At 39.5% G+C, this 14,021-nt stretch overlaps 1 long non-coding RNA gene across 1 annotated transcript in view; it reads left to right on the top strand.

Moving 5' to 3' along the window:
* Nucleotides 1-2,847, top strand: part of LOC127058223 (uncharacterized) — a 36,183-nt gene extending 33,336 nt beyond the window's left edge. The window contains exon 3 of the long non-coding RNA XR_007776316.1: nt 2,749-2,847. This is a non-coding gene — a long non-coding RNA (uncharacterized LOC127058223). The remainder of the gene's footprint in view (nt 1-2,748) is intronic.
* The last annotated feature ends 11,174 nt before the right edge of the window (nt 2,848-14,021 follow it).

A 14,021-nucleotide genomic window follows, 5' to 3' on the forward strand; every position in this document is an offset into this window, starting at 1 on the left:
AAGAGTTCATTATGGCAAGACATTTCTTTGCAACATTCTTAGGAACATCCTTGGAAGATGACTACATGGTCATTGTTAGTCAGACTAGAACTGTGGTCAAAACTGTCTAACTATGATATACTCCATTAAAAGAGAGCATGGTAGCTGATAATGCCGGGCACTATTACGAATGGTCTCTTACAAGCCCCACATCCCCCCAGACAGACAGAGAGGTGAGAGCCTTCCTAAGAGAGATGGGAAATTCACCTATTCGTGGTGGAAAAGACAGGTTCTTTGACAGCAGGGGGGAAATATCTTATTGTATCTGGGGAACCAGTCTACAAATGATATTATGCCAATTTCAGTCCTCTGTCACTGGAATGCTCTTCACAAGGTTCACTTCTATGGGACTCTGATTCTCTGGGACTAGTGTTTCTTGTGTTAATGATAGAACATATCTCACACTTTTCTTTCCTTTGCTGAAACAAAAATGGATTATTCATAAGGGTGAACTGAAAATCTCTGCCTAGAGAGAGGTCTGCACATATGTGCACATAACTTCCAATAGTGTCAATAAGAGCTGAGTGTGGGACTATTGAGTGTCTGTAGGGAGTATGAAAGGCAACTTCAGTATTCCTCCCCCCCTTGCTCGCTCTTCCTGAATACGGTACCTGTGCAATCCCTTCTGAAATATACGCAGAGTATTGTAGGGTTTTATTTTCATTTTGTGGACGGACTAAGGCTGTTGGTTGACTCACTGCTGGACACAGCCAAAAGAGGTCTCTGTTGGTATCCCTGTTACTAAGATCTCTGTCCTTAAGCGCTACATTTCCTACATAAATGATTGTAGCCCTGGAAGGCTAATCTTGTCCTGCGTTTCTAACCCCATTAGTAAAAGTTTGAACAACAGTGCATTTGTGTGCTGGTGGATGGTAGACAAAGCCTGCTCATATGGGTACATTGCTCATAACTTTTTAGAGCTCTGTGACAACATCTAGCCAATGACAACTGTGCAGATGTCTAAATATTGATGGCAGTAAGGCCCCACTAGTATTGATATAGTTAGTGGGAGTGGGATGAAAAGAGAGGAAGGAGATAAAGGAGAGCAATGAGTAGAAAAAGCTTCTTACATCTGAACTATGAATTTTCTAAAAGATCCCAACTCACTAGCGTGAGTCGTGCTGTGCTGATGGACTGTTTTTGTCTGGCATACAGGTGTTTAACTTGGCATCTGCTAGCTAACCATCAGGCAGCCAAAATTTTGAGGGGATCACCATGTTTAACAGAAAGTGGTCCTTGTCCTTCTCCATAACAAGCTCAGTAAATGTGCTGGAGCTGCCGTTTCACTTTCTCCCTACTCACCTCCTTGATTTTGACTCACTGTCCAAAAACCCGACCCTACTTTGTAACTAAGCAGCAGACTGTTAGTGAAGGATTTAGATAGAAAAGGGATGTTTATAATCGCTTGAGATCTTTTTTGGGGGGTCTGGGCTTTTACCAGTTCATTCAGTAGAAGTGGAGAGGGAGCAATGATAAGCTCTTGATGGTACCCAATATTCTGATTGTTGGTTGTTTTTGTCAGGAACCAGTATTAGCATTTTGTTGTTCTTCAGAAAGTTCCTTTTGTTCTGAATATGCTGCCTGAGTGGTAGAATGAGCAGCAACAACTGAGGGAGTGTGTCTGTATGCCTCTTTGATTTGTTTGAGAAATCCAAAGAACAACCAGAACCTGTAAGATCAGGATAAAAGGTAGTCACTTATTTCCATAGAAAGTGTTCATCTGTATGATGTTAAAACTTTCACCAGAGGCTAGTAAGAGTGTTTTCCTTGGTATAGGATTAATCAATGACAACTTATTTTGATGATCCTATACGTGTAACTGGCATCCTATGGAGGCGCTTTGGTGCTTGGAGCTTTATGGAAACAAAAAGAACTAATATTCATCCCTCTTTGCTTGCTCATGCAATTTAAAGCATGAGCCAGAAGTGCATTTCTTAATAAAACTCAATCCTGTTTCTAATTCTCCCTTGGACTTTTAAATATTACTACTGTGAATGTAGCAGCCCATTTCCTCCTCAGTGATTTTTTTCTGTAGACTGCACGCTCTTTGGGGAAGACCATTTGCCTTGTCTATGTATCTGATCTTGCATTCCCTGAGCATCTCAAACTCCCAGTGATTTGGAAAGGACATGATGGATCTGATTCTTGGCTGTTAGATCTGCTTGTGCTCTGGAGATACATAGCCAGTCTCTGGAAGAGCCCTCAGCATAGAGGAGATGGAAGGTGAGACTTCCACAAAAGGTAGACTATATAAGAAAAAATGTGCTTTGCTAGTTTGATGCTGAGATGTAGCTTGATTGTATGTGTGTTGTGATGCAGTAAAGTGAAATCTTTATGTTATTTGTCTGGGCACTAGACTGCAGACATGTCAGTACTCAAGAACAAAAAACAGTTCTTAATTGTGTTTTTAGGATATGTACTGACCTTGTGGAATAGAGGCACTCATATTCTGAGAAGATGGGTGTCATATAGCACCCTAGATCACTAAATGTCAGCTATAAATAATGAGTGAAATGCAAAATCTCTGTCTACTCAGAATAAAAGGTTGAACTGAGACCTGATGTAAAAAGATGCAACTCTGGTAACTATTTACACCAGGCCTGAATCCAGCCTGGAGTGATTAGACAGTAGTTTACAGTTCCCTTTTGCTTTATCTGAGTTTGCAAATGCCAAAGAAGCTCATCCAGACGATAATTTTGTCATTAACAGACTTCTTCCTGTGCCAATTTGGATAATCCAAACTTTTTGACTTGACCCATCAAGGACAATTAGATGTTGCAAAAGAAATCAAATAACTTCCCTGTATTGAGACAGATGAGTAAGAGACATTCAAAACTTTTTCACTTAAGTTTAGTTCATCTATCAATAGTACAAATAATTTTAGATGTAAAATTCTGGATGCATCTTGGCATGTAGCAATATGAATTGCTGTTGCAATAGGATAAAGGCTATTTTTTAAATTGTTTTAGATGAGTATCCAAAATGTGTTCTATAATTGCTTTTACTTAACAACATGCTTTATTAATTTTTTTTGTCTTGTTAGTATAGACTTTTTCCACTGCCTTCTAGTACAGAAATCACAGAGCTGTTGAGTACGGTCTGATAAGGCAACAGGCACAGTTTATATGATCAGATTTCTAAGGAGTGTGCCAAGAAATGCTATTATCATCTGTGTTCTTTCAATACACTTCTAGGTAAACTAAATACTTGCACTCAATCACAAAATAACTATATTTAAACAAAACTGTCTACCAACTCAGATATTACAGTGATAAGGAACTAGTAAGTGCTTAGATGACCTAGAGTATTATCTATTTATTTAAATTTGATGTGTTCTTTTTCCTTACATAATAAGAAACTATAACAGTAAAACTTTTCTGTGTTCTTAATCCACAGGAGTGGTTTGGAAAGTATCTTGGGTCTATACAATTCAGAAGAGCCACTACACATAATGAAGTGCTGGTTGCAGGCACCTGTGTTCTGTAATAATCCCTCAACCAACAATATGGGTTTAGGCCTAAACAACCAGTGTGGAGACTATGAGTTTATCAACTTCTGCTTTATTCAGGCTTTTCATCAGCATGGGGTTTATATCAGCAACAGTGGCCAACATCTATGTAGCCCCTTATTTTTAAAACTATTATACAGAATTGTATGATAAAGGTGCCAAACTCTACAATTTTCAATAGTATTACTGCACTGTTGTAAATGTTACTTTGGATCAGGGCCGGCGCTACCATTTAGGCAGCCTAGGCAATCGCCTAGGGCGTCAGGATTATTTGGGGGACGGCATTTTGACGGGGGGTCGGCAGGTGGCTCCGGTTGACCTGCTGCAGGCATGCCTGCGGAGGGTCCGTTGGTCCGCGGCTCCAGTGGAGCTGCCGCAGTGGTACCTGTGGACGGTCGGCTGCTCGCACGGCTCCGGTTGACCTCCCGCAGGCACGACTGCGGCAGCTCCACCAGAGCCGCGGACCAGCCGACCGTCCGCAGCCACGACTGCGGCAGCTCCACCAGAGCCGCGGGACCAGCGCACAGGGTGGCGAAATTGCCATGTGCCTAGGGCGCGTGAAACCCTAGCGCCGGTCCTGTTTGGGATGCTGCAGTTTCATGTGTATTGTTGTTTCTTTTAAGTGGTATCTTCAGAAGGGAAGAGGTGGCAGATAACATTAGGAAATGGTATTTGTTTACATTTAGGATGGGCAAATTAATTTTGCTGTTGCTTGAACATTGTGGGTTTGCATTCTCCTTAGGAGAGACTGTGAAAGTGGGCAGTAAGGAGAAAAGAGAAAAAAATTAATGAAAAAGGGTGGGAAATGGAGCCAAGGAAGTACAGAGTGGAAAATAAATCCAGTGAAGTCTGCATAAAGGAGAAAAGAGGGAGAATGAAAAACTCTTCATACAAAAAAATACATGCACCAGCCTAGATTCTGTGCCCTTAATTGACAAAACAGTTAATAGAAAAAAATCAATTTATTTAAAAAAATGGAATCAAATAAATATGGATTTAAATTATGGAATAACCAGATTCTGAATCTTCACTATTTTTATGAACTCAGAATATAATTTAGACATTTGCAAAACCTTGACATATAATTTTAACAATTTTGTATATCTTTGTTTCTATTGAAGTTATAACAACAGCTACTGAAACACCTCGAAATCCCATAACCCTCAACCAAAGAATGTGAAATTTAATGGATAACGCCATCTGCCTTAGGATTAGAATGCTGATAGGTTTGTGTTTTTATTCCCATGTCTCTGCATGCCTTTTTTTTTTTCATGTGATTTGGATGACTAAATTTTTACCATTTAACCTGTCTCAAGTAATACGATGACCTCTTTTGACCTAAAAGTAAGCAGAACTGTAGCTTTAGCCTTCTCAAATATGATGCATCTGACTAAAGCATTTCAACATCTTCATTTCCAATGCTGTGCTTTTAGAAAAGGAAGTATGTTCTTTTAAGACATTTTGGACACAAACAGGGGCTTGCATGAGCAAGTAAATGTGTTTTGTTTGATCTCTGTAGCTGTTACATGACACATTTAATTAGAACAACACTGTGACTGGCAGATGTGATGCTGCTATGTAATAATATAAGAATACTGCTATAATAATTACATTAATGCTGCATGTGACCTAGTCAGTGAGATTGTTACTGTTTACCTCTATGGGTTTATTAGACACTCTTACATGAACATATTGATTTAGTGCAGTAGTTCCCAAAGTTGTTTCGCCGCTTGTGCAGGGAAAGCCCCTGGCAGGCCGGGCCGGGCCAGTTTGTTTACCTGCCGCGTCTGCAGGTTCGGCCGATTGTGGCTCCCACTGGCCGCAGTTCGCTGCTTCAGGCCAATGGGAGCTGCTGGAAGCGGTGCGGGCCGAGGGACGTACTGGCCGCCGCTTCCAGCAGCTCCCATTGGCCTGGAGCAGCTAACCGTGGCCACTGGGAGCCGCGATTGGCCAAATCTGTGGATGTGGCAGGTGAACAAACCGGTCCGGCCCGCCAAGGGCTTTCCCTGCACAAGCGGCGAAACAACTTTGGGAACCACTGACTTAGTGTAACAGTGGACTGTTGGAAAAACAAATAGGAAAGCAACACAGTGGATCTAAATAAGTAACCTTGGAACAAACACTTGGAGGCAATTACAAGACAATGGCCATAAACTCCAGCCTGAAGTTGCACAGCTGTTCTGTGAGCTAGCAGATCAAAGGACAATCAGCAGTCAACAAGTGGCAGTTTCTGGGAAAAGGGATGAAAAAGACATAGTGATGAAAAAGACATTGTGACCTATTTCGGAATATGCAGACAATCTTGCAGTTTTTAAAGGACACTTTCCCTGAAGCAGAGAGAGAAGTGGTTTGTGAAACAGTGAGGGTTAACTAGAAATTGAAAAGAGTTTTATAGAAATTACTCTAAAACCTTTGCAATGTATTACAAGGTATCCTTTCTGTAGTCTCTTCTAAACCTTGATATAGAAAGGGTATAATTGTCATTGTTTACTTAATTCTTCAGAGTGGTTCAAAAAAGCAAGAGAATATAATCTCCTAATAAATTCTCTCAGACTTTTCCATAGGAGTTCAGTATCACTTCTGGGCCATTATTAACAAAGCACTTGCTTCCATTACCACTACCCGTGACTCTCTGTTCTTTGTTCCTACTAGCACTCCCCATGTATATCATTTTTTTGCCCAAATTAGTGCATACATGGATACATTTTCTGTAGGTCTTTCAAAATTTGGTCCCTGGTTGTGCAATATTCATACTTCTCCAACTGTCAAAACAGAGGAACATGATAAAATATTCACTTTACTCCAACTTACCAAAGATGCCAAGCTATAATAATATTTGCTTTTGTTATGATACATTCCATCAGAGGATCTTAACATTCTTTACAAACACTAATGATTTAGCCATCATAATACTCCTGTGAGCTGGTTAAGTATTATTATCCCCACTTTACAGATGAAAAATGGAGGTACCAAGAGATTAAAACCCACATCTTCAAAAGTGGACATTAATTAACAAAGTTAGAGGCCTCTTTTTTTAAAGTTTGGGTGCAGTTGACTTGACCATTGTCACACAGGAAGTCCAGCAAAGTTGGCAAGTCAAGATAGTGATGTTATTTGCAGAAAGCTCCTTCGTATGATGTTACCAATACATAGATGTCAGTCGAATACACTGTATTATAAATAAGAGTGAAACGCTAAGAAAAGTATAGAAAGTACCCACCTTTAAAATTTCAACAATAACAAGCTGGGTGTGGCCACTCTAAAACTGTAGCTTGTCAGATGCTTAGGAGAAGGGAAGGGTGGGAAGGCTTTCTGCTTACCAGTTCCACAGTCTAGTTAGTAAAAAAACATCTGACACCAGTGCAGCCTGAAAGACACTGAGAATGGGTGGGGATAGAGTGATTACAATGAATCAACTGTGTTGGTAGGGTTTGGAATATAGTCCTTGAACAAAACATTTTTTTAACTTGCATAATTTACTTAATGTTTGAGTAATTGTGAATGAAAACTTAAGAATTGTTGCCTGCATTTAAAAAAAGTTTACTATCTTTAAACTTTTTTCCCCCCCAAGGAGCCTGTGAGGCTGTTCCGTTAAAGCTGATCCTGAAAGCTGCTGCTTCATGCTTAATTTGCTGCACTTCAATTGGACATTGTGACAGTTTCAGTGTTTATGAACAAGACTGCTATTTACAGAAACTGCTGCCTCCCATTTGACAGCAGTTAGATATTGAGAGAAACTCACTGGCAAGTGGGTAGGTCAGAGACAGAGCAGATTTTGCACATGAAAAACTCCCTAGAAAAGAGTTTACAAAATGGTAATGACCTGAAATTTCTTTGAAGAGGGATTTTAAGGATCTAAACCATATGGGTTGACCTGAAATCAACTTTGTGGAAGTGAGAGACATCCTAATGCTGGAAAAATATAAAAAAAATCTCACATATAGATCCACCCACTCTTCCAGTAACCCACAAACCCAGAACTGTCTTTCCAACATATGAGGTCACCTGGAACTGGCACTTAGTTTGTTGAATTCTCCTTTTATTTGGATTTGTTCATTTAGTTCTGATTCATGATGAATTAGAGCATAGGGAAAACATAAAATTATGGCCAATGTTCTTTACTATTCTAGAAGGTTCTGTTTAAAAGACTTCTACTTCAATCTTATTTAGATTAGGAATTTGATTCTGAGAAAAGAGAATATTTTCTAGGTTGTGTGGTGTGTCTGTAGACTCACCATTTAAAATATACATTGCTTTACACAAACTTTGAAGCTAGGAATTTCTTTTAGTTAACCTGCTATGGAACAGAATAGTCACTCCTCAAAAATGCTACAAGCTGGTTGCAGCAAGCCCAATAGCTAAGTGGGTTTTGTCTGAGGATGTTCAGCACATCTCATTTATTCAAAAGCTGACTCCATAAACTTATTGTTTCATTTTATTTTTCCTAACACGTTGTGGGGTGTGTGTGTTTGATATCCTACCTCAGTGTAATCTCAAATCTTCACCCTATTGCCAGTTGGGCATTTAGGGGGTCTGATCCAAAGCCCCTTGAAGCTTATTGAAAAATTCCCATAGGCTTCAGTGAGCTTTGGAACAGTTTTGAACAGAGCTCAGCTGGTGCTTTAGATAAGGAAAAGATAAGGTTATAAAAGAGAAAGTTAATAACCACGGAGGTGACTACGATTCTCACATTGCAACAGTAAGTACATCTAGAATAGAAGACATTGTTAATACAAGGCTGCTACCGCTGCTGTTACTTGTGTATCTGGAGTGGTACTACCAAGTAAATACCCTCCTACAAATAATATAGTCAGTGCAGGTTGTCGGCCTGAGAAAATTAGGGATATTGCTGAACGGTACAAGTAGCTCCACTCCCCCATCCATCTTCTCTGTTAATCAAACCAGGAAGAGATCACACTCTTTTTCAGAGAGAACTAGAACTAACCACTTACAGAGAAATTAAACCTTGCAACCCTTTGATCCTGTAGCTCCTGATCAAGAGAAAAAATATCCTCAGTCTGCTGTGGAGAAATGTAGCGAGTCTGATGGTTGGTAGGAGACTGAGAGAGTTGATTATATCTGACTGATTTCTTCATTAGGATGCAAATGCAGTAGGGTTCTCTGATTGGGTAATAAGTGTTGGGTTATTCAACCTAAAGAAGATAACCTCAGTAGCTTTGAGAACAAAACAGGTACACACTGTCAAGAGGAGAGCTGATGTGGAATGTAATGGTAAGTCTAGAGCAGGCAACACTGTAGAAGACCTAGAAAATAAGCTACATTTCAAAGTCATCCAAAAAGATGCAGAAAGTTTGACTCACCATTATTTTTAGGCTATGTCATTCTTTTCTTAACCCATCACTGGTGTCACAGCAGGCTGGCAGGGTGGTTTTGTTACACTCATCCAGATGCTTATCTGTTTGCTCAAACTGCTAGGCAAGCAAACATCTCAGAACAATGATGTGCATCTAAGCAATGGAAAAGCACTTTGGAGGAGAGGAACAAAATGGTAACAAAGACTCTGGGAGGCACAAGAAGAGGCAATGCCAATCTCTGACTTAGGGATCAACTGAGCTCCTTCCATGCTTGTCCCCCTTACTTGGTTACGCTTCTGAAAGTGAGAAAAAGTTATCCAGACAATTTAACAAATAAGTTGCAACTAATAATTTACTCAACCAGTGGTTCCCAAACTGGGTTTCGTGAGCCCCTGGAGGTTCGTGAAATGTTACAGGGGGTTCTCGGGGAAAAAGTTCCTTAATGGCAGACAGAGCTGTCCCTAGGGACCCTGGGCAGCCCGGGGCCAGCAGCCCGGAGCCCCTGGATTTCCAAGAGCTAAGCAGATCAAAGCAAGCATATCTATCACACTGAGAAGATTTAAACTTCAAGACTCCTTATAAAAAATGGAAAGGGAGTGGATATTTTTTGCTGTTTTTAAAATTAAATAGGCAGCTAGTATTATTTTTAAAATTATTATGAAGAACAAGTTTAAGCTTTGTTGTAACGTGCATTGTTTGCCTGGACTGTTCAAGTTCTGAATGCTTGTGTCGGAGAAACTCTTTGAGCTGGCTTCTTAAATCCCTTCATGCTGTTTCATATTTGATATTCCTTGATGAAACATGGGAGCCCTGTATTATAACAGGCTTATTCAAAGTGATACAAGCTAGGAAAGTGAGATCTTGGGAGAGTGTTGCCATTTTCATAATGTAATAAAAATACTGTAATGATTAATAATAATAAATAGTGTGTAATAAGCATGTCATAAAAACATATCTTATTTCCAACATCGCTGCTTTTATAATTTATACTCAGGTAAAGCAGAAAATCCCTAGAAATATTCATTTTTAGGACGAGGTTCACAAGACTTGACATTTTAATGAAAGGGTTTCACAGGTTGTTAAAATTTGGGAACCACTGTACTAGACAAATTTAGCTTCTTATTTTTTCATGGAAGAACTGCAAGATCACAATTCCCTGAATTTTTTAACTAACCAATACATATATTTTCAAATTTGACTCTTTGGAATTTGAGCTGTGATTGGTCAGATAAGTCACATAGAATTATATGTTATCTTATTAGACAAGTGAAGAAGGTTTCTGTAAATGTTTATGTATATGACTTTGAAACTCATTTTCCCCAGATGTTTGTGCCTGTAAAATTTGATCACTTGAATGCTCACAGGAAAATAATACAAATGGAGCAAGAGAATAGGTGAAATACATTAATTAAAATTCAAACTTATTAGTGGACAACAAGTTGGAGATGATTCAGAGACTATGATCTCATTGTTAAGGCACTGAACTGGGACTCAGGAGATTTGGCCTTAGTTCCCTGTTCTGCCACAGACTTTCTATGTGACCTTGGGCAAGTCACCTAGCCTCTCTGTGCCTCAATTTCTTACATCTGAAATAGCAATAGTAACTTTTCTCTAGTGCTTTGTCTTGTTTGTTTAGAGCATAAGCCCTAATGGGTGACTGTCTCTTATTATATGTTTATACAGTGCCTAGAACAATATGGCCCAACCTCTGGTAGAGCCTCTCAGTGCTTTTGTAATGCAAATACCATAATATAGATTATAAATAACGATTGTCCAGTCCTATTTTCCTTTGATTTCCAGGCAAAGTACATAATGTGTGTGTTTTGGGAACACCCAACCCTTTTTGTCCCATTCTCCCACCCTCAGTAATATAAAAATGCAGATCGTGTAATGCCCATTTGGAGTCAGATGAGTTTGCAAAATACCCTTTCACTGTCTTGCTGGAATTTTAAACACCAATTTAGGCCTACTTGAGATTGAAAAAGGACTTCCCAAAGTGAGTTTCCTTAAACAACTGGGATTTGGAAGTAATTTCTCAAAATAATTCTAGGTCTAAGGGGGAAAAAAACATCAAAGGTGTAGAAAATGCTGTTCTAGGTTCCGTTCGGGTGTTTAGCTGCATCTTTTTTGCTAGCTTCTGTCTTTCTAGTATTGAATTTGCTTTTGAAAAAAAGAGAAAGTAGGGAAAAAAAACTACCTTGCTATTACAAGAACATTAGTGCTGTGTGATTTACTGCACATGCAAGTCAAAGTGAAAGCAGTAGATGCTCTTAAATGTCTAAGCATGGGGGGCACTTCCTGTCAAATTCTTACAGTATGACTGCATATATAATTAAACGAAGACCTTTGTTTAATAAATATTAAATATTCCCTAGTATTTTATATCCTGTTGTCATTTCCTCTGCACAGTTTACAGCTGTAGTTTCAAGCCAATGTGCAGAAGTCCTCTATTAAGCATGGTTTCATAATGAGTATATTTAACCATTTTAGCAAAGGTTTTTTCTGAGGGTATTTCTCTCTGCAAAGTTTTTGGCTCGCTGTAGCCATCCTGAGTGTATAAAATGACCTTGTATTAATTTCTTTGTCTTGAGCAAAAGGTATAATCAATCATTTCATTCATTATACATTGAAGAAGCCTGTATGTACTGTAGTGTAGAAAAAAAAATTAGCCAAAGAACCTGGCTGATATTTACTCATATTTTGTGGTTTGGGGAAACCACAAACTCTAGGGTGGGGTTATTCATTGTATTAAATTTAACTATTTTCTCACATTTTAGAGGCAGCAGCTTGAAACACTGTGATCCCAAAAACTATTTACTCAACTACAAAGCAGTTGCTCCATTTGTTTCACTGGGCCTTTGCCAAGGATATTATCCAATGTACCAGGGGTAGTATTTGAATATGTGCTGGAGGGAGGTTGGTAGAAAGAAGAGCATTGATTGTATTGTGTTTCGTTCTTGTAATTTTTGAGTAAGGGGCAGGGGGTGTGGGTGACCGCTTTGTATTTATGCTACATTGAAAATGAAACAACTTTGTTGTGTGTTGTTTCCCATCTTGTAGAAAACATACAGATGAATAATACTGACCCAGTGTTAATCACAGGCATTTGTTGAAGTGAACAGTAAACAACCCTCTGTGTGAGAGATGAGTTCAGTTGCCCCGTCCGTTCAGTTCTCCTCAATGAGTATCAGTTGAGAGGGAGAGCTTGGTGAGGCTGATGCCTGTCGACACTGAAACCACCAAACCCGTTCACATAAGCCACTGAACGGTTCTCAGACAGTCACAACTTTTAGTCACACGCAGACCAGGTGAAAGAACTCACGCTATTTTTGTTTACTTGGCCTGCTTTTCATATTGTATATCATAAGTGTATTCCCCAATCTCAGATGCAAACAGCCCCAAATTGAGACAGTATTCAAAATCCAAACCCACCTCAAGGCTTCTCTGTAACTTGTGCCACCTGCCAAAGGCTCCAGAATGTCACTACAGCAGCCAGGGACCACTGGGGTTCAGTCGCGTTCTGGCTATACTCCCCCTTCTTTTCAGCCACACTCCCTAAAACAAGCATAAGGGTAAGTATGAGGCATTACAAAGGCTCTATGCTGCCTGAGGATCTCCCTACATTGGCTGATCCTCCTGGGATTGGTTATGCCGGTTTTAGGACTGCTGAGTGCTGCTGCATCCAATATAAGATCAGAGTGTCAGTCTGTAAAACACCTCAAAAATTGTCCTTTTATTAGTGTGGTAAGGGAAGGATGTTAAGAAACATTAACACTAAGAGAGAAGTGATAGATGTGTTGTGGCAGGGTATCAAACCAATGATTATCTGAGTCAGTTTCCAATTAACCTTATAAGTAAAAACTCTTTTGAAAAATTACTTTAAAACTGAGATTAACTCCTGGGAGAAGGTTGGAATTTGACCCCTTTTAATAACTTTGATTTTTTTTTCTTTTCTACTTCAGTGAACAACGATGTTGCCAATAAATACAGTAATTTGTGTTTTCTGCCAAAATACTCCATAGAGTGTTATCCATCTTCAGTTCTCTATTTAAAAATGAGTGAACTGAAATTAAAATAAGACGATCTAGGACATTTATTTCATGGAGAGGCAATCTCCCAGGATACATTTGGAATTAAAAACTTCATTTTTGGTTTTTTTTTCCCCCATGAAAAATTGTTCTCATTGATTCATTTATACAGCTAATTATTCCAAAAAAAGAAAACTTCTAAAGGTAATAGCCCAGATCCTGGACAACAGAATGTAGCCCGAGAATGTGTCTACTGTAGGAAGTTGTAGCACAAAATTCCCACCAGTGCTACCTCTGGTTTAGCTGCACTAATGGGCACCCTAGAGTAGATAGGATGGTAGCAGTGCTGGCACTGTGTCAATAAATTCTTTGCAAAGAAGGCGCTGTGCTGGGGTTCCATGCAGGAAGGGGGAGCCCAGGCCCTGGAGCAGAATGGATATATGTTCCAATACTTTGGGGCTGCAGTAGTTCCTGGTGCTCTGCCAGAGGTAATGATTGGAGGATATAGCATTCCTGTTTCCATTCCTTCCCCCAGCCTGCCAGTACCCTGGACACTTCCTGTATGAGAGTGCATAGGAAGTCCTTTGGAATTGGACTACATGGCATGCAGCGATATATAACCTCAGCATGGACTCCATAAATTCTTCCTGCCCGCAATGGAATTGCACTGATCTCACTGCATTTGAGCCACAGAACAGAGAGGAAGAGGATTTGTCCCAAAATTAATGAAGGTCATATAATTTAAAGACTTAAATGTCTGGGCATGCTATGTTTAAGACAGTAAAAATGTTGCACTTAATTAGTGTTAGGATTTGAAAATCAACATTAATACAGATTTATAATTGAGTCTGAGTCACTGCTGCCACTGTCATTAATTGTAATTACCTACATAATAAGAAGACGACCACTGCTTATGGGCATTCCCTTCCATTAATTGCCTAGACACTTTCAGCTGGACTACTAGCCCAACGCAGGTTTAGCCTTATGAAAGAACAGTACAACCTTGTGCAAAGTAGTGTAACTCCACCATTAAATTCCTTTAACTGTTGTGACCTGTTGAGCCTATTTCTTGGAGAAGAGTAATCATGTTGTTTGCTAAACAACTATTCCTATTTGTAAGGAGAATGATAG

The sequence above is a fragment of the Gopherus flavomarginatus genome, chromosome 9, assembly GCF_025201925.1.
Source record: "Gopherus flavomarginatus isolate rGopFla2 chromosome 9, rGopFla2.mat.asm, whole genome shotgun sequence".
Taxonomy (NCBI): domain Eukaryota; kingdom Metazoa; phylum Chordata; order Testudines; family Testudinidae; genus Gopherus; species Gopherus flavomarginatus.